Source organism: Nomascus leucogenys, chromosome 3 (genome assembly GCF_006542625.1).
Source record: "Nomascus leucogenys isolate Asia chromosome 3, Asia_NLE_v1, whole genome shotgun sequence".
Classification (NCBI taxonomy): Eukaryota; Metazoa; Chordata; class Mammalia; order Primates; family Hylobatidae; genus Nomascus; species Nomascus leucogenys.
The window spans coordinates 140,007,147-140,030,691 of record NC_044383.1 but is presented as its reverse complement, the minus strand read 5'-3'; the positions used below and the strand labels follow the sequence as shown (position 1 = coordinate 140,030,691).

General features: G+C 36.3%; 1 protein-coding gene across 1 annotated transcript in view; it reads right to left on the bottom strand.

Annotated features, from left to right (window-relative positions):
- OPRM1 (opioid receptor mu 1) overlaps positions 1 to 21,320 on the bottom strand; it is a 241,527-nt gene extending 220,207 nt beyond the window's left edge. The window contains exon 1 of the mRNA XM_003255912.4: positions 20,803 to 21,320. The gene's annotated coding sequence lies outside the window, so the exon portion shown is untranslated. The remainder of the gene's footprint in view (positions 1 to 20,802) is intronic.
- Between the last annotated feature and the right edge of the window lie 2,225 nt (positions 21,321 to 23,545).

Genomic DNA, 23,545 nt, shown 5'->3' with positions numbered 1-23,545 from the left:
TGTTACCCAAATTTCTTCTCTAATCTCTCTGTATTTTTAGTAGAGATGGGGTTTCACCATGTTGGCCAGTCTGGTCTCGACTAGACTGTCTTTCTTCTCTAATCTCTCTGTACTTTCCAAATCTTATAGGGGAAAATACAAAAAAAAATTTTTGTACTAAAAATTAATTTGCCACTGGGAAAGTCGAGTGCATGTATTTGGTGAATATTTTCTATTACTCTGTTTTTTTTTAGCTTATAATTTTACTTGTTTTCTCCTCATTTCCCTTGAAAGTGTCCAAGCACACAGTAAGACTATTGATTAAAGTAAATTGATGCTTTGAAGTTCATTCTTAATTATACCTTACTATAAAATGTTTAAATTCTTAAAGAGACAGACATAGTCCTGTTCTGAATCTTTAAAATTTTTCTGGGCATAAAAGAAAAGTTCTAAAATCCCCAGTGTCCCCACAATGCCTGTCTTTTTATTTTCTTAATCAAGTTTAAGAACCTCAAGAGCAAAAACGAGGATTTACCCTTCTTCACAAATATATTAATATATCCTCTTCTTAAATGTAAATGCACAGTAAGGGGAGACTCTCAGAAGTCTACAGTATGTCAGGTATTCTACTAATTTTTAAGGAAACAGACCTGAATAGAATATACATGGGTACATGACTAAACATTTCCTGATAGGAGGCTACAGAATTATTAATGATAGCCCATCATCTTAGTCCATTCTCATGCTGCTAATAAAACATATCTGAGACTGGGTAATTTTTAAAGGAAAGAGATTTAATGGACTCACAGTTCAACAAGGCTTGGGAGGCCTCAAAAAACTTAAAATCGTGGCAGAAGGGAAAGCAAACATGTCCTTCGTCACATGGCAGCAGCAAGGAGAAGTGGAGAGCAAACGGGGAAAAAGCCTCCTATAAAACCATCAGATCTCATGATAACTCATTCACTACCATGAGAACAGCATGGAGGTAACTGCCCCCATGATTCAATAAGCTCCCACTGGGTCATTCCCATGACATGTGGGGATTATGGAAACTACAATTCAAGGTGAGATTTGGGTCGGGACATAGCCAAACCATATCATCCATCATATGTCTAGAAAATCTCATCTGGAACTGTGCTTCCTTGTATATTAACGTATCCTTTAATGTAGCTGCAAGTGTTTAAGTCTTTATTTTTTGAAGATAGAACTGTTTTTTTTTGAAATATTAAAGCCAAGTTTATGCATTGTACTCATTTTATTTGTGGTTTAAAGAAAGACATTCAGCTTTAGTGTATGTGAATGAAATTTCTTTTCAAAAAATAGATTTATGAATTTTTTGAAGGCAATTTCAAGATTAGTCCTGAACCAGCAAGTTTTTCTAGAAACAGATAATCTTACAAAATGACCATTTTAAAAGACTGCTTTCATTTATTCATATTCTGGAGTGTTTAGTTTTTTTAAAGGAAGCATTTAATTTGTTGTCACATTGCTCAAATACTACTTTATAAAATGTCAGTCTTACATATATCCAAATATTTTAAAGGCAGATCAGAGTTTAAAGGGGGTGCTGTTTAATATGTGAATCTGTATTTGAGCTTAGCAAAGCCCCATGGAAGAGACATAGAGACCTCTACAAGAGAAGGGCTACTGATAAGCTAGACCAAATAAAATAATAATATTGGATTTCTGGTGAAGCAAGATAGCAGAATAAAAGGCTCCAGCAATTGTCCCCCTTATAAGAACACCAATTTAACAACTATCTACACAAAAAACTACCTCATAAGAACCAAAAATCAGGTAAGCACTCACAGCACTTGGTTTCAAGTTCATATCACTGAAAGAGAAAGAGGCACTGAAAGGGTAGGAAAAACAGTCTTGAATCACCAACACCATTCCTCTTCCATTCCCCAGCAGTAGGTGGGCAATGTATGGAGAGTGTTTCTGTGTGCTAGGTAGAGGGAGATTGCAGCATTTGTGACACATTGAACTCAGTGCTGTCCTATTGTAACAGAAAACAGAACCGCACCAAGCTCAGCTGATGCCTGCCCATGGAGGGAGCATTTAACCCAGCCCTAGCCAGAGGGGAATCACTAATCCCAGTGGTCTGAACTTGAGTTCCTGCAAGCCTCACTACTGTGGGCTAAAGGGCGCTAGGGCCTTAAATAAACTCGAAAGACTATGTAGGCCACAAGGCCTGCAACTTTTAGGCAAGTCCTAGTGCTGAACGTGGCCAGTAGACAGTGGACTATAGGAGCATGTGGTGGCTAAGGGAGAGCTGGCATCACCCCTCCCCTAGCCCCAGGCTGCACAGCTCACAGCTCCAAAAGAGAGATCCCTTTTCTCCTCTCTATGAGAGGAGAAGGAAGAGTGGGGAGGACTTCGTGTTGCATCTTGAATCTCAGCCACAGCAGGATATGGCCTCAGTCAGACTTATGAGGCTCTCTTTCCAGGCCTTAGCTCCTGGATGACATCTCTAGACACATCCTGGGCCAGAAGGGAGCCTGCTGCCTTCAAGGGAAGAACCCAGTCCTGGAAAAATTTATCACTTGCTAATGAAGAGCCCTTGAGCCCTGAATAAGCAGCAGCAATACTCAGGTACTATGTTGAGGTCCTTAAGTAAGACTGGAAACTTGATGGCTTCAAGTGAAACTCAGCAGGTTCCCAGCCATGGTGACTATGGGGTGAGACTCCTTCCACTTGAGAAAGTGGCGGGGGGAGGGGGAAGCAAAGGGGACTTTGTCTTGCACCTTTGATACCAGCTTGGCCACAGTGGGGTAGAGTACTAAGTAGGTTCATGGGGTTCTAGGACTTGGCTCTTGCATGGCATTTCTGGGCCTGCCTTGGGCTAGAGGGTAACCCATTGCTATGAAGGGTGAGTCTCAGGCAAGGTAGCATTCATGACAAGCTGACTGAAGAGCCTTTGGGGCTTAAGGGAACAGCAATGGTAGTCTGGCAGTACTCCCCATGGGCCAGTAGTGGCTCTGGCCACAGGGTGAAGCTCCTCTGCCTTTGGAAAGGGAAAGGAAAAGTGGGATGGACTGCATTTTGTAGTTTGATTACCACCTTAGCCACAGTACAATAGAATACCACATAGAGTTCTAAGGTTTTTGACTCTAGAACCTGGCTCTTGGACAACATCTCTGCACATGCCCAGGGCCTGAGAGGAACTTGTGACACTGAAGGGAAAGACACAGGCCTGGTTGGCTTTGCCACCTGCTGATCAAAGAGCCCCAAATCCTTGTGTGAACATAGGCCACAGCCAGGGAATTGTTATAGCAGGTCTTGAGTAAGACCCAGTGCTGTGTTGGCTTGAGGTCTGACCCAGCAGAGTCCTAGTAGTGGTGGTCTCAAGGGTGCTTGTGTCACACCACCGCCAGCTCCACGTGGCTCAGAACAGAGAGAGAGGCTCCGTTTGTTTGGGAGAAAGTAAGAGAAAAAAAAAAAAAAAAAAAACAAGAGGAGTCTCTACCTGGTAATTCAGATAAGTTTTCTAGATCTTGTCAAAGACCATTAAAGTGGTACCTCAATGAATCTTCAAGAACCACAGCATTACTGGGGTTGAGGTGCTCCCTAAAGCAAATATATCTTAGATTAGAACACCAAAGTTATTTTGAATATCTGGAAAGCCTTCCCAAGATGGACAGGTACAAATACAAACAAGCCCAGGCTGAAAAGACTACCATATATACCTAACTCTTCAATGCTCAAACACAGATGAACGTCTACAAGTATTAAGACAATCCAAGAAAACATGACCCTACTAAATGAACTAAATAAGCCACCAGGGACTATTCCTGGAGAAACAGCAATATGTGACATATCAGACAAATAATTTAAAATAGCTATGTTGGAGAAACTGAAGCAAATTCAATGTAATGCAGAAAAGAAATTCAGAATTCTATCAGATAAATTTAACAGAGATTAAAATAATTAAAAATAATAAAACAGAAATTATACAGATGAAAAATGCAACTGACATACTGAAGAATACATCACAGTCTTTTAATAACAGAATTGATGAAGCAGAAGAAAGAATTAGTGAGCTTGAAGACAGGCTATTTGAAAATACAGTCAGTGGAGACAGAAGAATAAAGAATAAAAAACAATGAAACAAAGAAGCACACTTACAGGATCTAGCAAACAGCCCTCAAATGGGCAAATCTAAGAGTTATTGGCCTTAAAGAGGAAGTAGATAATGAGATAAGGGTAGAAAGTTTATTCAAAGGGATAATAACAGAGAACTTCCCAAACCTAGAGAAAGATAGCAATATTTAAGTATAAGATGGTTACAGAACACTAAGCAAATTTCATCTAAAGAAGACTACTTCAAGGCATTTAATAATCAAACTCCCAAATGTCAAAGGTAAAGAAAGGATCCTAAAAGCAGCAATAATAAAGAAACAACATACAATTTAGCTCTAATATGTCTGGTGGGCAGCCTTTTCAGTGGAAACTTTACAGGCCAGGAGAGAGTGTCATGACATACTTAAAGTGCTGAAAGAAAAAAAGAAAATTTACTCTATTTCTGCATCAGATATACTTTAAACATGAAGGAGAAATAAAGACTTTCCCAGAAAAACAAAAGCTGAGTGATTTCATCAACACCAGAACTGTCCTACAAGATATGCTAAAGGGAGTACTTAAATCAGTAAGAAAAGGATATTAATGAACAAAAATAAATCATCTGAAGATACAAAACTCACTGGTGATAGTAAGTACACAGAAACCCACAGAATATTATAACATTATAACTTTAGTATATAATCTAAACTTACCTTAAGTAGAAGGAATAAATAACGAACCAGTATAAAAGTAATAACTACAGCAACTTTTCAAGACATAAGCAGTACAACAAGATATAAATAGAAACAGCAAAATGTTAAAAAGTAGGGGGACAAAGTTAAGGTTTAGAGTTTTTTGTTTTTTACTTGTTTGTTTATGCAAAAAGTGCTAAATTGTTTTCAGGTTAAAATAATGAGTTACAAGATAGTATTTGCAAGCCTCATGTAACATAACTCCTCCCCAAAATACACAGGATACACAAAAAATAGAAAGCAACAAACAAAACCATATAACCAGAGGAAATTACCTTCACTGAAAGGCAGATAGAATGGAAAAAAGAAGGAAGGTAAGACCACAAAACAACCAGAAAACAAATAACCAAATGGGAGGAATAATTGCCTACTTATCAATAATAACATTCAATGTAAATGTACTAAACTCTCCAATCAAAACATAAACAGTAGCTGAATGGATGAAAAATCAAGACCCATTGATCTGTTGCCTATAATAAACACACTTTACCTATAAAGATATATATACACTGACAATAAAAAGATAGAAAAAGATATTCCATGTCAATGGAAACCAAAAAAGAGCAGGAGTAACTATACTTGTATCAGACAAAATAGATTTCAAGACAAAAGCTACAAGGAGAGACAAAGAAGGTTACTATATAATGATAAAGGGGTCACTTCAGCAAGCAGATATAACAATTTCAAATACATTTGCACCCAACATTGGGCACCCCTATATATAAAGCAAATATTATGAGAGCTAAAGAGAAAGATAGGCCCCAGTACAATAATAGCTGGAGACTTCAAAAGCCAACTTTCAACATTAAACAGATCTTCCAGACAGAAAATCAACAGAGACCTCACACTTAATCTGCACTATAGACCAAATGGACTTCATACAGAACATTTCATGCAACAGCTACAGAATACACATTCTTCTCCTAAGCAAATGAATCATTCTCAAGGATGGACCATATGTTAAGTCACAAAACAAGTCTTAAAACATTCAACAAAATTGAATATCAAGCATCTTCTCTGTTCACAATGGAATAAAACTAGAAATCAATATCAAGAGGAATTTTGGAAACTGTACAAACACATGGAAATTAAACAATTTATTCCTGAATGACCATGAGTTAATGAAGAAATTAAAAAGGAAATTGAAAAAATTCTTGAAACAAATGATAATGGAAACACAACATACCAAAACCTGTGGGATATAGCCAAAGCAGTGCTAAAGAGGGAAGTGTGTAGCTATTAAGTGCCTACATTAAAAAAAATTCAAATAAGCAACCTAATAATGCATCTTAAAGAATTAGAAAAGTGAAAACAAACCAAAGATAAAATTAGTAGAAGAAAAGAAATAATGAAAATCACAGCAGAAATAAATGAAACTGAAATGTAAAAAACAATACAAAAGATAAACAAAACAAAAAATGAGGTTTTTGAAAAGATAAACAAAATTGACAAACCTTTAGCCAGACTAAGAAAAAAAGAGGGGAGATCCAAATAAATAAAAGCCAATGATGAAAAAGAAGACATTAGAACTGATACTGCAGAAATTCAAAGGATAATTAGTGGCTACTATTAGCAGCTATATGCCAAGAAATAGGAAAATCTAGAGGAAATTGACAAATTCTTAGACACATACAACCTACCAAGATTAAACCATGAAGAAATCCAAAACCTTAACAAACCAATAACAGGTAATGAGACAGAAGCCAGAATAAAGTTCTCCTAGTAAAGAAAAGCCCAGGACCTAGTGGCTTCACTACTGAATTTTACCAAACATTTAAAGAAGAACTAATGCCAATCCTACTAAAACTATTCTGAAAAATAGAGGAGGAGGGAATACTATCAAACTCATTCTATGAGGCCAATATTACCCTGATACCAAGACAAGACAAAGACACAGCAAAAAAAGAAAACTACAGACCAAGACCTCTGATGAATACTGATGCAAAAATCCTCATGAAAATACCAGCAACCTGAATTCAACAATATATTAAAAAGATAATTCATCATGACCAAGTGGGATTTATCCCTGGGATTCAAAGCACACACAAATCAATCAATGTGATACATCATATCAACAGAATGAAGGTCAAAAACCATATGATCATATCAATTGATACTGAAAAAAGCATTTGATAAAATTCAATATTCCTTCATAACAAAAACCCTCAAAAAACTAGGGCTAGAAGGAACATACCTCGACATAATAAAAGCTATATATGACAAACCCCCAGTTATTATCATACCAAATGGGGAAAAACTAAAAGCCTTTCCTCTAAGATCAGGAGCATGACAGGGATGCTCATTTTCACCACTGTTATTTAACATAGTACTGGAAGTACTTGCTAGAGCAATCAGACAAGAGAAAGAAAGTGCAACCAAATTGGAAAAAAAGTCAAATTATCATTGTTTACAGATTATATAATCTTATATTTGGAAAACTCTAAGGACTGAACCAAAAAACAATTAGAACGCATCAACAAATTTAGTAAAGTTTCATGATACAAAATCAACATACAAAAATCAGTAGCACTTCTATGTGTCAAAAGTAAACAATCTGAAAAAGAAATCAAGAAAGTAATTCCATTTACAGTAGCCACAAGTAAAATTAAATACCTAGGAGTTAAATTAACCAAAGTGACAGATGTCTATAGTGAAAACCATTAAAAAAAAGTAATAAAAGAAATGTAAAAGGACACTAAAAAATTGAAAAATATTCCATTTTAATGTATTGGAAGAATCAATATTGTTAAAATGTCCATACTACTGAAATCAATCTATACATTTAATGTAATTTCCATCAAAATCCCAATGACATTCTTCACAGAAAGAGACATAATAGTCCTAAGATTTATGTGAAACCACAAAAGACCCAGAATAGCCAAAGCTTTCTGGAGCAAAAAGAACGAAACTGGAGGAATCACATTACCTGACTTCAAATTGTATGACAGAGCTAAAGTAACCAAAACAGCATGGTACTGGCATAAAAACAGACACATAGAACAATGGAACAGAATAGAGGACCCAGAAACAAATCTATGCACTTACAGTGAACTCAGTTTTTTTTTTTTTTACAAAGGTGCCAAGAACATACATTGGGAGAAAGACAGTCTCTTCAATAAATGGTGCTGGGAAAACTGGATATCCATATGCAGAAGAATGAAACTAGACCCTTATCTCTCATCATATACAAAAATCAAATAAAAATGAGTTAAAGACTTTAAGTCCTCAAACTATGAATCGATTACTAGAAAACATTGGGGAAACTTTCAAGGATGTTTGTCTGAGCAAACATTTATTGAGAAATACCCCACAAGCACAAGCAACTAAAGCAAAAATGGACAAATGTAATCATGTCAAGTTTAAAAGCTTCTTCACAGCAAAAGAAACAATCAACAAACTGAAGAGACAACCTATAGAATGGAGAAAATATATGCAAACTACCCATCTGTTAAGAGATTAATAAACAGAATATATAGGGAGGTCAAATAACTCTATAGGAATAAAATCTAATAATCTGATTTTAAAAATGGGCAAAAGAATTGATTAGATGTTTCTCCAAAGAAGATATGCAAATGGCAAACAGGCATATGAAAAGATGCTCACCATCATTGATCATCAGAGAAATGCAAATCTAAACTACACTAAGATATAATCTCATTCCAGTTAAAATGGCTTATATCCAAAGGGCAATATATCCAAAGGCAATAACAAATGCTGGTGAGGATGTGGAGAAAGGGAACCCTCATAAACTGTTGGTACAAATGTAAATTAGTACAACCAGTTTGAACATTCCTCAAAAACCTAAAAATAGAGCTACCTCATCATCCAGCAATCCCACTGCTGGGTATGTAATCCAAAGAAAGGAAATCAGTATGCCAAAGAGATAGCAGCACTCCAATGTTTATTGCAGTACTGTTCTCAATAGTCAAAATTTGGAAGCAAACTTAGTGTCCATCAACAGAAGAATGGATAAAGAAAATGTAGTATTTATATATATTAGAGTACTATTCAGCCATAAAAAAGAATGATACTGTCATTTGCAACAACGTGGATGGAACTGGAGGTTATTATGCTAAGTGAAATAAGCCAGACACAGAAAGAAAAAGTTCGCATGTTCTCACTTATTTGTGTGATCTAAAAATCAAAACAATTGGACTCATGGAGATAGACAGTAGAAAGATGATTGCCAGAGGCTGGGAAAGGTAGTCAGAGGGTATGGAGGAGGTGGGGATACTCAGTGGGTAAAAAAAAAAAAAAATCATTAGAAAGATTGTATAAGACCTACTATTAGATAGCACAGAAGGGGCGAGAGCCCCCAAGGCTGTGGGGAGGAGGCCGGGCCCCTGCACCGGAAGGGAGGGCGGAAGCCACGGGACATGGAGCAGAGGCTCTTCTCTTCTTCAGGAAATTATTCCAGGATTTGAATCATCACAAGAGATTCACCAGAGGATTTTATACACTTGGGCTGTGGCAGCAGACTAATTACACCATAGCACCAGGCTAAAGAAGAAAAATCACATGATCATATCAATAGATGCAGAAAAAGCATCTAACAAAACCAGCTCTTACTCATGATCAGAACTCTCAGCAAACTAGTGATAGAGGGGAACTAACTCAACTTGATAAAGACCATGTACAAAAATCTTTCAGCTAACATCGTACTTAATGGTAAGAAATTGAAGCTTTCCCACTAAGAGAAGGAGCAAGGCAAGGATGTCTCCTTTCACCAACCCTTTTCAACATCGTATTTATCATATTTGTTGGAAATCCTAGCTAATGCAATGAGACAAGAAAAGGAAGTAAAAAGTATACAGATTGGGAAGAAGAAGAAGAAAATAGAACTGCCTTTGTTTGCAGATGACATGATTGTCTATGTAGAAAATCTGAAAGAATTGACCAAAAAAAAAAAAAAAAAAACCCTCCTGGAGCTAATAAGCAGTTATAACAAGGTGGCAAAAATAGGCTGATATACAAAAGTTAATTGCTTTCCTATATGCCAGCAACAAACAAATGGGATTTGAAATTAAAAACAAAATCCCATTTACAATAGTTCCCCCAAGTTAAATACTTAGGCATAAAGCTAACAAAAATATATAAGACCTTTATGAGTGAATTTATAAAACTCTGATGAAGAAATAAAAAGCTAAATAAATAGAGATTCCATGTTTATGGATAGGAAGACTCAATATTATCAAGACATCACTTCTTCCCAACTTGATGTATAGATCCAAAGCAGACACAATCAAAATCCCAGAAATAATTTCCTAAATACCAACAAACTGATTTTTAAGTTTGTAGGGACAGGCAAAAGACCCAGTATAGCAAACATAATATTGAAGAAGCACAAAGTTGGAGGACTGTCACTATCCGACTTCAAGACTTACTACAAAGCTACAGTAATAAAGACAGTGTGGTATCTGCAAAAGAATAGAAAAATAGATCAATGGAACAGAATAGAGAGCACAGGTATAGACCCATATAAGTACTATCAACTGATTTTTGATAAAGGAGCAAAGGGAATACAATGGAGAAAAGATAAGTTTTCAACAAATGGTGCTGAACAATGGGATGCTCACACGCAAAAAGATGAATCTAGACATAGACCTTAAACTCTTCACAAAAATCAGCTCAAAATGGATTACAGACTGAAATGTAAAATGCTAAACTATAAATCTCCTAGAATATAGCGTAGAAGAAAATCTAGATGATCTTGGATTTGAGCTGAATATTTTAGATCCAACACCAAAGGCATGATCGATGAAGGAAATAATCGATAAGCTGTACTTCATTAAATTAAAAACAACTATTCTGTGAAAGCACTGTCAAGAGAATGAAATGACAAGCCACAGACCGGGAGAGAATATTTGAAAAATACTTTTGATAGAGGCTGGTGTCCAAAGTACTCTAAAAACTTACCAAGGAAGACATACACGTGGCAAATAAGCATATGAAAAAATTTTCAACATTGTATGCCATTAGCAAATTGCAAATTAAAATGAGATACCACTATGTACATATTAGAATGGCTCACATGCAAAACATGAACACCACCAAATGCTGGTGCAGCAAGAACTCTCGTTCATTGCTGGTGGGAATGCATAATGGTAGAGCCGTTCGCAGTGCCAATCATAATCCGAAAGACAAAATCCCAAATGCCATAATCTCAAATGCCTATAAAGTGTTCGGTTGTGTTTTTATGTTTCTCAAACAAACCTTCTTTACAAATGTAAGTAAATGTCTTTAAAAAAATTTTTTAATTATTTTTCCAGAATTATATTGTGATTTTGGTCTATCAGAATTGGGATTTTGGGGACTTCAGACATTAGGGATTTTGATCTTTTGGGATTTCACCATTTGATATTACAGCATTTAGAATGGTATCTTTCAGGAGTATGGCCCAAACCCCAGCCACTGTAGAAAGCAGTTTGACAATTTCTTTTAAAAAACTAAACACCCAGCCACTGTTGAAAACAGTTTGGCAACTTCTTAAAAAACTAAACATATTTTTGCCATATAATCCCGTAATCATGTTCCTTGGTATTTACTCAGATGAGTTGAAAAGTTATGTCTGTATAAAACCTGCATACAGATGTTTATAAACAGCTTTATTCATAATTGTCAAAATTGGAAGCAACTAAATTGTCTCTCAGTAGGGGAATGGATAAACTGTAGTACATCCAGACAATGGGGTATTTTTCAGGGCTAAAAAGAAATAAGCTATCAGCTGGGTGCGGTGGCTCACGCCTATAATCCCAGCAGTTTGGGAGGCTGACATGGATGGATCACTTGCTCCCAAGAGTTCGAGACCACCCTGGTCAACATGGTGAAAACCCGTCTCTACAAAAAATACGAAAATTAGCCAACCATGGTGGCATGTGTCTGTAGTCCCAGCTACTTGGGGGACTGAGACAGGAGGACTGCTTGAGCCCGGAAGTGAGCCATGTTTGTGCCTGGGCAACAGAGCAAGACCCTGTCTCAAAAAAAAAAAAAGAAAAGAAAAGAAAGCCATTAAGCTATGAAAATACATAGAGAAACCTTAAATTCACATTTCTAAGTGAAATGAGCCAATCTGAAAAAGCTATGTACTGTGTGACTTCAACCATATGACATTCTGGAAAAGACAAAACTATGGAGACAGTAGAAGAGTCAATGGTTGTGAGAGATTGGAGGGAGGGAGGAAAAAATGGGAAGAGTGTACAAATTTTTAGGGCAGTGAAACTATTCTATATGGTACTATAATGGTGAATGCATGCCCATATATGTTTGTCAAAACCCATAGAATGTACAACACCAAAAGTGAACTCTAATGTAAACTATGGACTTTGGGTGATAATAATATGTCAATATAGGTTAGTTGATCGTAACAAAGGCAAGAGGTGTTAATTGTGGGGAGGCTGTGTGTGTGTGTGTGTGTGTGTGTGTGCGCAAAGGTCATATGGAAATTCTCTGCACTTTCTGCTCTATTTTGCTGTGAACTTAAAACTGCTCTAAAAAATAAAGTTGATTTTTTAAAAAAGCATGCTATCAGTAAGCCAAAAAAAAAAAAAGCACAACAGGGTGACTACAGTCAATCATAATTTAAGTGTACATTTCAAAATTACTAAAATAATGTAATTGGATTGTTTGTAGCACAAAAGATAAATGCGCAAGAGGTTGGGTGCTCGATTTGGCATGATGTGATTATTACACATTGCATGCGTGTATCAAAACATACCATGTACTGTATGAGTATATATACCTACTAGGCACCCCATCAAATTGAAATTAAAAAATAAAAAAAGTAATATTGTTAATAAATTTGTGATATAAGAAAAAACAAAATTCGTGGGGGAGAAATTATGTGTTCAGAAAGAGAAGATATTAGTAGAGGTGGGAGTGAGGTTCCTGGAAAATAGTCTAATGCTGCATATAAGGAAGGTGGGCCTTGAACCCAGATAGAACACATTTTGTTTAAATAGAATACACTTTGTTTTTCTGTATAAAACATGCAGAGAAAGTTAGTCCTGGGTCAGCGGATAGCAGTATTTTCAGGGATTGAGTCTTCATTCCTGGACCTGCAGTTTGGATAGGAGAATGACACTGTGATTAGAAAAGAGTATCAAATGCTTTCTCTTGGGACAGTATCAGAAAACTTAATCTGTTTTTATTATTTACTAGGACTATAATAGGTTTTAGTCTCCCACATTTTTGATATGCAGGGCCAGAAAAGACACACAAAAAAAGAATTAACGGGGCACAATAGAAAGTGAAAAAGAACTTGGAACCCAAGGATGTGTATTTTCTTCTTTTTGTTTGTTTGTTTGTTTTTGAGACAGAGTCTCGCTCTGACACACAGGCTGGAGTTCAGTGGCCTGATCTCAGCTCACTGCAACCTCTGCCTCCTGGGTTCAAGGGATTCTCGTTCCTCAGCCTCCCAAGTAGCTAGAATTACAGGTGAGAGCCACCATGCCTGGCTAATTTTTTATATTTTTAGAAGAGACAGGGTTTCACCATGTTGGCCAGGCTGGTCTCAAACTCCTGACCTCAAGTGATCCATCCACCACGGTCTCCCAAAGTGCTGGGATTACAGGCATGAGCCACTGTGCCTGGTCCCCAAGAATATATTCTTGGGAGAAAAAAATCTCTTTGTTTATACCTGAGTGCCCACAGCTGCATGTGAAACAAAAGTCAGAAGACTTTAGTGAATCTTTTGTCTGTGGTTTCCCTGGGGAGTGCTGTAAATACCTACATTATTCTACATGGTGAAGAGTTCAGTGCCTCTCACTTGGTGTGTGATCATGAATACGTACTGTTTGATTGATTGAACAGTTGGCTTAATTGACCAGGTAGTTTGAGTGGGTAGATGGTAAAGGACACAGCACAGTTATATAGTAACATATCACTTCCACTTAAGTGGTCTTATTTGACTTTTTTATTGAGTGGGAATTATTTTATTTCAATTTTTCTAATTCAGCAGCTGATGTTCAAATCATTCCAAAAACTTAACCATGGTCACCTGTATGAAAAATAGCAAAATGGGAAATTGAGGAAGTTAGGTGTTGGGGAGGCTTTATGGCTCCTTCAGACTTCTTCCCTTTATCCCTTCTCATAACTTATGGGTATGAACAATAAATTTTCTTGACTGTCTGCCAGACACTGTATTGGGTACTTTCCTTGAATAGCCACATGAGATAGGTTCTGTCCTAAGTCTCCGTATCCAGGTGCATGAACTAGGCTCTGTGGAAGATGGAGTGAATGCCTTCAGAGAGCATCCTCTTTAGCCAGGACAGTCTGCCCTGATCTCATGTACACCTGTGCCCCAGTGCCATTAAAAGCCCACAAGAGATGCTGTCCATCATAAATACCTGGATTAATATGCATGGCAAAACGCACTGTGACCATATCAAATCCCAGGTAGATTTTTGGCTGTGACAAATAAATAATACTCGCCCATTCATTTACTTAACAAATATGTATCGGGCATCACCTATTTGTCAGGCACTAGTACCAAGTACTTAGTTAAAAGAGTAAAAACACAAAGTCCCTGGTTTAATGGAGCTTACATTGCAGAGGGAGGAAAGAAAAGATGGGATGTGAGAAGGAAGAGGAAGAGAGAGGGAGAGAGGAGAGAAATTAGTTTCATGTAATGTCAGATGGTGATAAGTGCTAGGGAGATAAGTCAATTTTGTGTCAAAATCAGCTTGATAGCCCAATGAAAAAGTAAGCTAAGAAGTAAACTGAGATATTTGTATTTGATTACATAAACAGGATCATATCCATTAAGGGAACAAACCCCAATCATTATTTCTGGATACAATCAGTAACCATTGCGGGTTTTTTCTGTTTGTTTTCAGAGAAATTTTTTCTGTTTATTTGGCTAGTGACCTGATTTCCAATTGAGAAACTCTCCACCAGACTCCACCTCTTTCTGCTGTATACTAGAGCTCCTATCACAGTGAGAAATACAGTCCACACATATGTGTTTTCACACATGCCAAAATAGCTGTTATGTATTCTTAACTTTAGAAAATAACAATGTCATATGACAAAAGTTGAATTAGAATTCCTAAAGTTGAAAATAACTTTCAGCATAAGTTCTTCAAATTCACTTCTAAAAATTACAGTGTTGCAATATGTTTTATCGGCAATTTAAATTCTTATCAGAGTCAGGTATACAAGGTGAAGTACATTCTAAAGAAGTTTAGCTACTCTTTACTCTCTGCCTTTTCCCCTTCTTCCCTCACTTAAAGGTAATTTAAAAATTTTGTTTTCTCCATAAATTGTTACCATAAACAGATATGTATATGTATTAACAGTATACTCTCTTCTATCCTTAGGTAATTGTTGTCACACTATACAATTTTATCTCCTCCCTGCTTTCTTATGCTTTTTGTGTGTAATTTTATAACCTGCTACTTTAATATAGTTTCCTGTGATAGTACATAATGATATGCAGAGATATATTTCACTGCTTTTTATAATTGTAAACAATTTGTTTGTGTGTGTGGAATTACCATACTTTATTCAACCAGTACCTTATTAATGAACAACTGAGTTGCTCTCTGACATTTGTTCTTCTAAACAGGAGTACAGTGAATTGCCCTGTGCATTTTGGATTTTTGCCAGTGTATCTTTGAGGTAGATTCCTAGAGTTATTGCTGGTTCAAAGGATACATGCATATGTAATTTTGCTAGATATTATTAACTTTCTTTCCTTGGAAATTGTACATTTTGCAACTCTACAAGAAATATATATGAGTGTCTGATTCTTCATGAATTTGACAACAGAGTATGATTTCAACCTTTTGGATTTGTGCTGATCTAGTAGGTGAGAAATGATATCTCAATGTAGTTTTAATTGCAATTCTCTTATCAGTGAGGTTGACCATCTCTTAAAGAGCCATTTGCTTGTTTGTGAGATCTCTTTAATTTTCTATCCCATTTAAAAATAGGGCTATTAGTCTGTTTTTTCTTTATTTTAGAAGATCTTTATATATTAGAGATATAGCACTTAGCTTTTTTTTTCAGTTTGTCATTTGTCTTTATTTGCTTATGATTTTGCCATACCAAAAATATCTTTTTATTTTATGTATTCATATTCATCAATTTTTTCCTGTATTACTTCTGGACTTTGAGTAGTAGTGTGGCAGTTTTCCCACTCTCAGATTATAGAATTTACCCATGTTAATTTCTAGTACTACAGGGTTTAATTTTTTAGAATCTACTTTTTGATCCCTTCGGAATTTATTCTCATGTATGATGTAAGAGACTGATCTAATTTTTGTCTTTTTCCGTATGGCTATCCAATTATCTCAATTCAAGTTACTAAAAAGTTCATCTTTGCAGCTTAGACTTGAGATTCCATCTTTATTGTATCCCATATTTTCTATGTATGTATATATGTATATGTAACCAAGTTGATTTCTGAATTTTTAAATTTCGTTCCATTATTGTCTTTTTACATAACACATTCTACACCGTTATGAGACTTTTAGTGGATTTTAATAACAAATAAGACTAGCCACTCTCTCCATACGTTTGCTTTTTTTCCCAAATGAACTTTATGGTTAACTTCTCAAGCTCTAGAAAAGAAAAACCTGGTGGTTTTCAATGGTGTTGTATAAAATTTCAAAATTACCTGAGGGAGAACTGATCTCCTTATAAGGTTGCTTCTTCCTAAGTACGTGGCGTATCTTTTCATTTGTTTAAGTTTACTTTTGTATCTTTGAAGAGTGTTTTCTAGATTTCCTCTAGAGATGTGAATATTTCTTGCTAAAATTTAGCCTAGATATTTTATATTATTATACATTTTGGCTATATCAAATATGGTCTTCTTTCCATTGTATCTTTGATTTAGTTACGTGTGCATATTGCTTTTGGCAGGCTTACTTTTTATACCCTATACCTTATTCAATTCTCTTATTGTTTAAGGCAAAATTTTTTGGAGAATTTTAATTTCATTTTTGCATGGGGCTATATATCTTCAATTATAATAATGGGAAAATTACTTCACTTCAAAATTCAAAACCCCATAGACCTTTTAGAAATGCATATACCACATAAATGAAAGGATATCTGTGCTCAGTGGGCCCAGCAGTAATGTATTCAAGGACATAGCTTGTGGTGAAATCTCTGCTTAGCTGGGCTTTTTTTTTCTAAATTCAGCATAAGCAAATTTTAAATCACCTTACCTTCAATAGTCATTAAATTTCCTTTAAGGTACCAGGTATGTAGTTTTGTATATATAATCCTGCATGTCAAATTTATCAATTCCTCTCATTGTCTGTGGCTCTTAATATTCATTTTTTTATGACAACCAGCAGCCTGCTCAGCTTTTTGTCCATTGTAGGAAACCTCTTAAATATAAGGTTATGTTTTTCCTTCCCTCATAATCCTTAACTGGCTTCTTATCTTACTTAGAGTAAAATCAAATTTCTTCAAATGGCCTACAAGGCCCTACAAGATTTGTGTCCCACCTCACTCCTCCACCACCTCTGTGACCTCATTTCTACCACACTTCCCTCATTTCTTCCATACTGCCTTATGGTGTCTGCACTTGAAATATTTCTTCCAGATATTTCTGTGGCTCACTTATTTACCTCCTTAAGGTGTCTTATCAATTAGATCAAACAGATCAGTAACCTTTTTCCTGACCTCTCCTTTAAAGTAGCATCCATGCCATGGTAGATGCATCACTGGCCCCATCTCTTACCCTTCCTTGTCTTTATATCCTTTACTATGTGACTCTCCAGTTCCTTCTCTCAATGGGTAGGATGACCTGCTCTGTTCTTTGACTCTAGGATCAACAATATGAGTTTCTTTCCCCAATAGAATGAGCTGGAAGTGACAGTGTGCTAGTGCAAGTCTAGGTCTCAAGAAGCCTTGGCTGTTTCCACATGTCTTTCCACTCCTTCCAAAGCCTTGATTAACCTGCTCAGACTAACATGCTGGAGGTGGAGACACATGCTGGTTGCTCCAGTCACCTTAGCCAGGGTCAGCTTTGATCACCCTTCAGTCAGCCAATCCCCGCCAACATCAGCATAGCTGACAGATCTCAGACACATGAGCAATAAATACGTATTGATAAAATGTGACAGTTTTGTAGCAATAGTAAACTAATGGACACACTATTGGTGCTTTATTTTACTAAGCTTTATTAAACATTTACCATTATTCAACCTATTAAATTTTACTTATGTTTATTCTACTCTTTGATGTTAACTCCATGAAGGCAGAAAATTTTGTCCAATGTGAAATTGGTTCCCCATAAACATTTGTTGGATGCATAAATTCACAAATTCTTTCTGTAACTTTTGCTAACATGCGTTGATTATTTCAGGCACTTGAATGGCATTGCTTATAGAATGTCTCAGTTTATTCTCTCTCTCACAGACAAATATAAAATGACTAAAATGAAATGAACATAGCTATTTATAAGCTCTTCTTAGAATTTCATGTATTAGTTTTTGAAAGTTTCCTGGCTGTAACTGGTTAGTATTCTGTGCATCACATCCTTCATCGTTATTGTTCTCTCTTGATTATTGGATACATTTAAAAAGCAGGAATCAAAAATGTTTGAGGCTCAAGGCTAATGTCCACTTGAAAACTCTCTTCCTCTTTTTGGCAGGCCTAAATCATCAAGGATATGATGCAATAAATATTATGAAACAAATTCATTCATATGCTATTTGTGTGCCCCCCAGCCCTGCCAACAACATTCATATGTTGAAACCCTATTCCTCAATATAATGGCATTTGGAGATGGAGCCTTTGGCAGGTGGTAGGGTCATGAGGGTGGAGCTCTCATGATGGGATGAGTGCCCTTATGAGAAGAGATACAAGAAGGCTTTCTTCCTCTCTCCCTGCTGTCTGTCATGTGAAGACACAGCAAAGGATGGCTATCTATAAACCAGGAAGAAAGCGCTCACCAGAAATTGATCTTGGATTTTTCAGGCTCCAGAACTTTGAGAAATAAATTTCTGTTGTTTAAATCCCCAGTCTATGGTATTCCATTATAGCAGCCCAAAGTGACTGAGACACTCAAATTTCATTCATTTTTAGAAAACATATCATAGACCCTATTTTAACTTTTGAACATTGCTGAAAATGAATACATTCGAAGAAAGAAAAAATAATTAATGAAAAGATAATAAAAACAGCAACTGTGACCAAATCCTACCTTTGAGTTTAAGACTCCAGGCTGGGCACTATTTGCCGCTTTAATCCTTTGGAGACATAATACCTAAGAGGGCTCGGAAAATAGAATGACACCATAAAGGCCACTGTTTTGCCAAAAGTAGGAACTACAAAAATTTGTATTTTCAGCTTAAGTGTGCCCAATAGATCTTTTTTTTTTTTTGAGACGGAGTCTCGCTCTGTCACCCAGGCTGGAGTGCAGTGGCGCGATCTCGGCTCACTGCAAGCTCCGCCTCCTGGGTTCACGCTATTCTCCTGCCTCAGCCTCTCCGAGTAGCTGGGACTACAGGCGCCCGCCACCACGCCCGGCTAATTTTTTTTGTATTTTTAGTAGAGACGGGGTTTCACCGTGGTCTCCATCTCCTGACCTTGTGATCCGCCCGCCTCGGCCTCCCAAAGTGCTGGGATTACAAGTGTGAGCCACCGCGCCCGGCCGCCCAATAGATCTTAAAGGAAGGAAATACATATATATCTATTCATGATCCAGAACAAAAGTTGATGACCCATTTACTGCTACTTTCTAAGGATTAAAAATTCTTAATAATTTAAACATTGTGGAAAGTTTCTATTATAACAGTGATTACAAAACTAATGTTTATTTCTACTGAGCTTTACTTGCTTGAGATTATTTCAGAAATTTGTCAACTATTAAAACACAGCTATTAAAAATCGTACACTTATTACACAAGTGTAATAATTACACTTCTATTATTTAGCCCATAGTTATGTCCAAACCTTTTGTTCAGTCCAAACCTTTTGCTGAAGCAATGATTGTAAATACTCAATTCCATCGGTGTTATTGATTTGGTCTCATCACATAACTGCTAAAAATGCAATTAAGGAAGATATTTCAGTTTTTACATTTGGAAGTAGAAGTCCGATAAATTATTTAGTTGGCAGTTGAAGTATTGCTTGAATTCATTGGAAAGTAGACTCACGTTGACTCTCAAAGTATCACCCTTTTTATTTCTGAATGAATCTGTTTTCATAATGTTAAATCCAAGTTCTCTGCAAACATTGATGTGACATGATTTTAATAGTACCATCTGTATTAGTTGTCCATCTGTGAAATAAATAAATAAATGGGCCTATTTTGTGCTCATTCTAATGGCTGTCAAAGATGACTTCTTTTTGAAGAGAGGAAATGTTCTAAAATAGTCTACACACAAATAAAGTAGAAAACTGTAACATCATTTTGAAAGTTGTTGTGGTCGGAATAATTTTTACTTTTTCTTGAACATTCCTGTAATTGAAAAATGTGTATTTTTTCAATTAAAATTACTTGGGCTTAAATTCTTTGCATGAGCATTTTGTTGAATACACATGCATATAGATGTGCAAAGATAATTACGCATTCTTGAAGCAGTTTATGTTTACACTAAAAAATACCACTTTGTGAAACTTTTTAATCTGTCAGACCTTTTCTTCTCTTTGCTATTGGCTGATTTTTGTAAATATTTAATTTCCTTACCTGGGAGTCCTAGATTTCTCTATAAGTTGTGCAAACTGCCAACTGTCTGATAAAGTTAAGAAGTCACAATAGGAACTCTGAAATAAATTTCTATAAAAGCGTAATTTGCCATAAAAATCACTCACTCCAATCACTCACTGTGAGAAAACACAGACATGCACACACACACTTTATCATTTAACCCACAAAATTGTTAACTACTATTTTTGTGCTTGGCATTCCTTATTTCCTGCTCTTACATCACAGGGACAAGGTAGAATGTATAGCATTTAAGAGACGAGTCTCAAGTAGCCCTTACTCCTGCTCTTCCAGCAAATGCAATGAAAAGGATTTCTTCAACAAAATAAATGAGCTGTACCCTACCCTGGACCATGCTATTTCAGCATTGTGCCTTGTGCTGCTTCTCCTGCCACAATGTGAGAGGATATCAGAGTTCTGTGCTCCAGGTTTCCAGGAAACATTTTGATGGGATGTAAGGGCTGGTCCTTCTCATAGAATTACATTTATTGCATGTAGCAACCACAAGAACAAGGGGCTGCAATTACAGGAAAAGCAGGAGCCCTTTTCTATCATCTCAGAGCAGCCCAGTTCTGCCACATCCACTTGACCGAATTCTCTTGTTTGTAGGAGAAAGGGGCAATTCATGCAGGCAAAGTCATATCCACACACTGAATCCAGAAGCCTGTCTGACCCAGCTGCTTTTTCATGCTTGCTTTCCTATCTTCCAGTGAGTTTTCAGGATGCAAACGTAGTGCAGGCATACAATATTGTGACAGATCACACTTCCTTTGAGCTCGGAGGAGTATTTTCTTCCAAATGAACCTGGAGGGCTTCCCAGCTTTGGTGCTGATGGATTTAGCCCTCGTCATTTTCTTTACAGGAAGACAAAGAGTTATTGGTGGGAAGGAAATCTTGAACAACAAGCAAATACATATGCAGTGATGAGCCAAAGACAATTTTGTTTTTGGATGGGATGATTTTGAAATTAAAATTCAAATCATTTAGGTTTTAGGTTTAGGGTGATTTGACTGAGAAACATCTCTGCTCACTAAAGTAACTAGTAATACTCTATTAAAGGGGTGACCTTTCCAGATAGAGAGACCATTTTTTTCTTAAGAGAAGATAATACACTAACAGTTGTCATTTGTGAAGGTCTATGGTCCAGGTACTGTTTAAATTCATTTAATCCCCATAACAATGCTATGTAGTAAGCATTTTCCTAATCCTCATTTTATAGGTTGGAAACTGGAATAGAATATAAAAATAACTTGCACAAGTTTACAGAGTTAGTATGAAGTAAAATTGAATATCAGTTGCGTAGTCTGTTTCCTAGCCTATGTTTCTAACCATTTTCCTCTACTGTTGCTCATTACACTATATCTTCAGCATTGGCTTTGGTGATGGACAAGCTGGCCTTCGACCCTGGATCTGACACTTCCCAGCTAACGTCCACAAATCTGTTTCCTCATCTGTAAATTTAAGATAATAGAGTCGACCTCACTGTGTTTAGAAAAAATGAATAGAATATGCTTGGGACACTTACTTGGGTGGAAACTGTTCAATTAAAAATTAGTCCCTTTACTTAAACTTTATATGTTTGTCAAATTAAATACCAAAACAAGTTTCTTGGCTGCCTCCTTGAAGTGAGATGCCCTCCCCATTCTCTCATCTAAGCTTATTTATCTGTCCTTCGTTTATCTGTATGTCTCTCACATGTGGGAGAAGAACTAAAGAATTTTCATATTTGCTGAAAATATCCTGCAAGTTTGGCTGGTTTTTTTTTTCAGTGAAATTATAAGACAACCTCATTTTGAAGTGACATCTGAGGTCAAGCTCTCTGCTTTTGTTCTGGTAGTGCTTGGTTTTATATAGACAGTGAGAAAATGTTTTCATAGTGACCTACGTGACAGGAATTACTGCAATTTTATAAGGTCTGTATCACAAACCATTATTTCTTGTTAAATAGAAAGCATATTTTATTCAGGGTTTGTTTTGGTGAGAAATGTGAGAAAATATATGTAAGCACATTAGAAAATCACCTACATTTGTGAATCGCCTCCTTCATCCCATGTCTCCTTCTATTTACCACTTCACGAATTTCCTTCAAACTCATTTCTTCCAAGTTGTCACTCATTCAGTCTCGACTTCCTCACTTCCAATCACTTTTCAACCTATTTAACCTAGCTTTCACTTCCATTGTTTCATAGAAATGACTCTTGACAAGATCACTCTCAACTTTTATTCTGGTAAAATTAATTGACCCAGCTCTTTCCTCAACCTACTCATTTTCTCTTTAATTTTTGTGAGTACATAGTAGGTGTACATACTTATGGGGTACATGAGATACTTTGATACAGACATGTAATATGAAATAATCACATCATGGTAAATGATGTATCAATTGCCATAAGCATGTATCCTTTGTGTTACAATCAAATTATATTCTTTTAGTTATTTTAAAATGCAAAATTAAATTATTGACTATAGTCACCCTGCTGTGCTATCAAATACTAGGTTTTATTCATTGTATGTTTCATACCCATTAACCATCTCCACTTCCCCCTTCCTGCCCCCACCCCCCAACTTTCCCAGCCTCTGGTAATCATCCTTCTATCTTCTATTCTCTATTCCCATGTGTTCAATCATTTGAATTTTTAGCTTCCACAAATATGCAAGAATCTGTGAAATTTGTCTTTCTGTGTCTGGCTTATTTCATTTAGCATAGTGACATCCAGTTGCATCCGTAGTGTTGAACATGACAGGATGTTATTATTTTTTATGGCTGAATAGTACTCCATTGTGTGCATATACCACATTTTCTTTATCCATTCATCTGATGATGGACACTTAGGTTGCTTCTAAATCTTGTCTATTGTGAACAGTGCCACAATAAACACTGGAGTGCTGATATCCCTTAGATATCCTGATTTCCTTCCTTTTGGGTTTATACCCAGCAATGTGATTGCTGGATTATATGGTAGCTCTATTTTTAGTTATTTGAGGAATCTCCAAACTGTCCTCCATAGTGGCTGGACTAATTTACGTTCCCACCAACAGTGTATGAGAATTTCCTTTTCTCCACATCCTTGTCAGCATTTGTTATTGC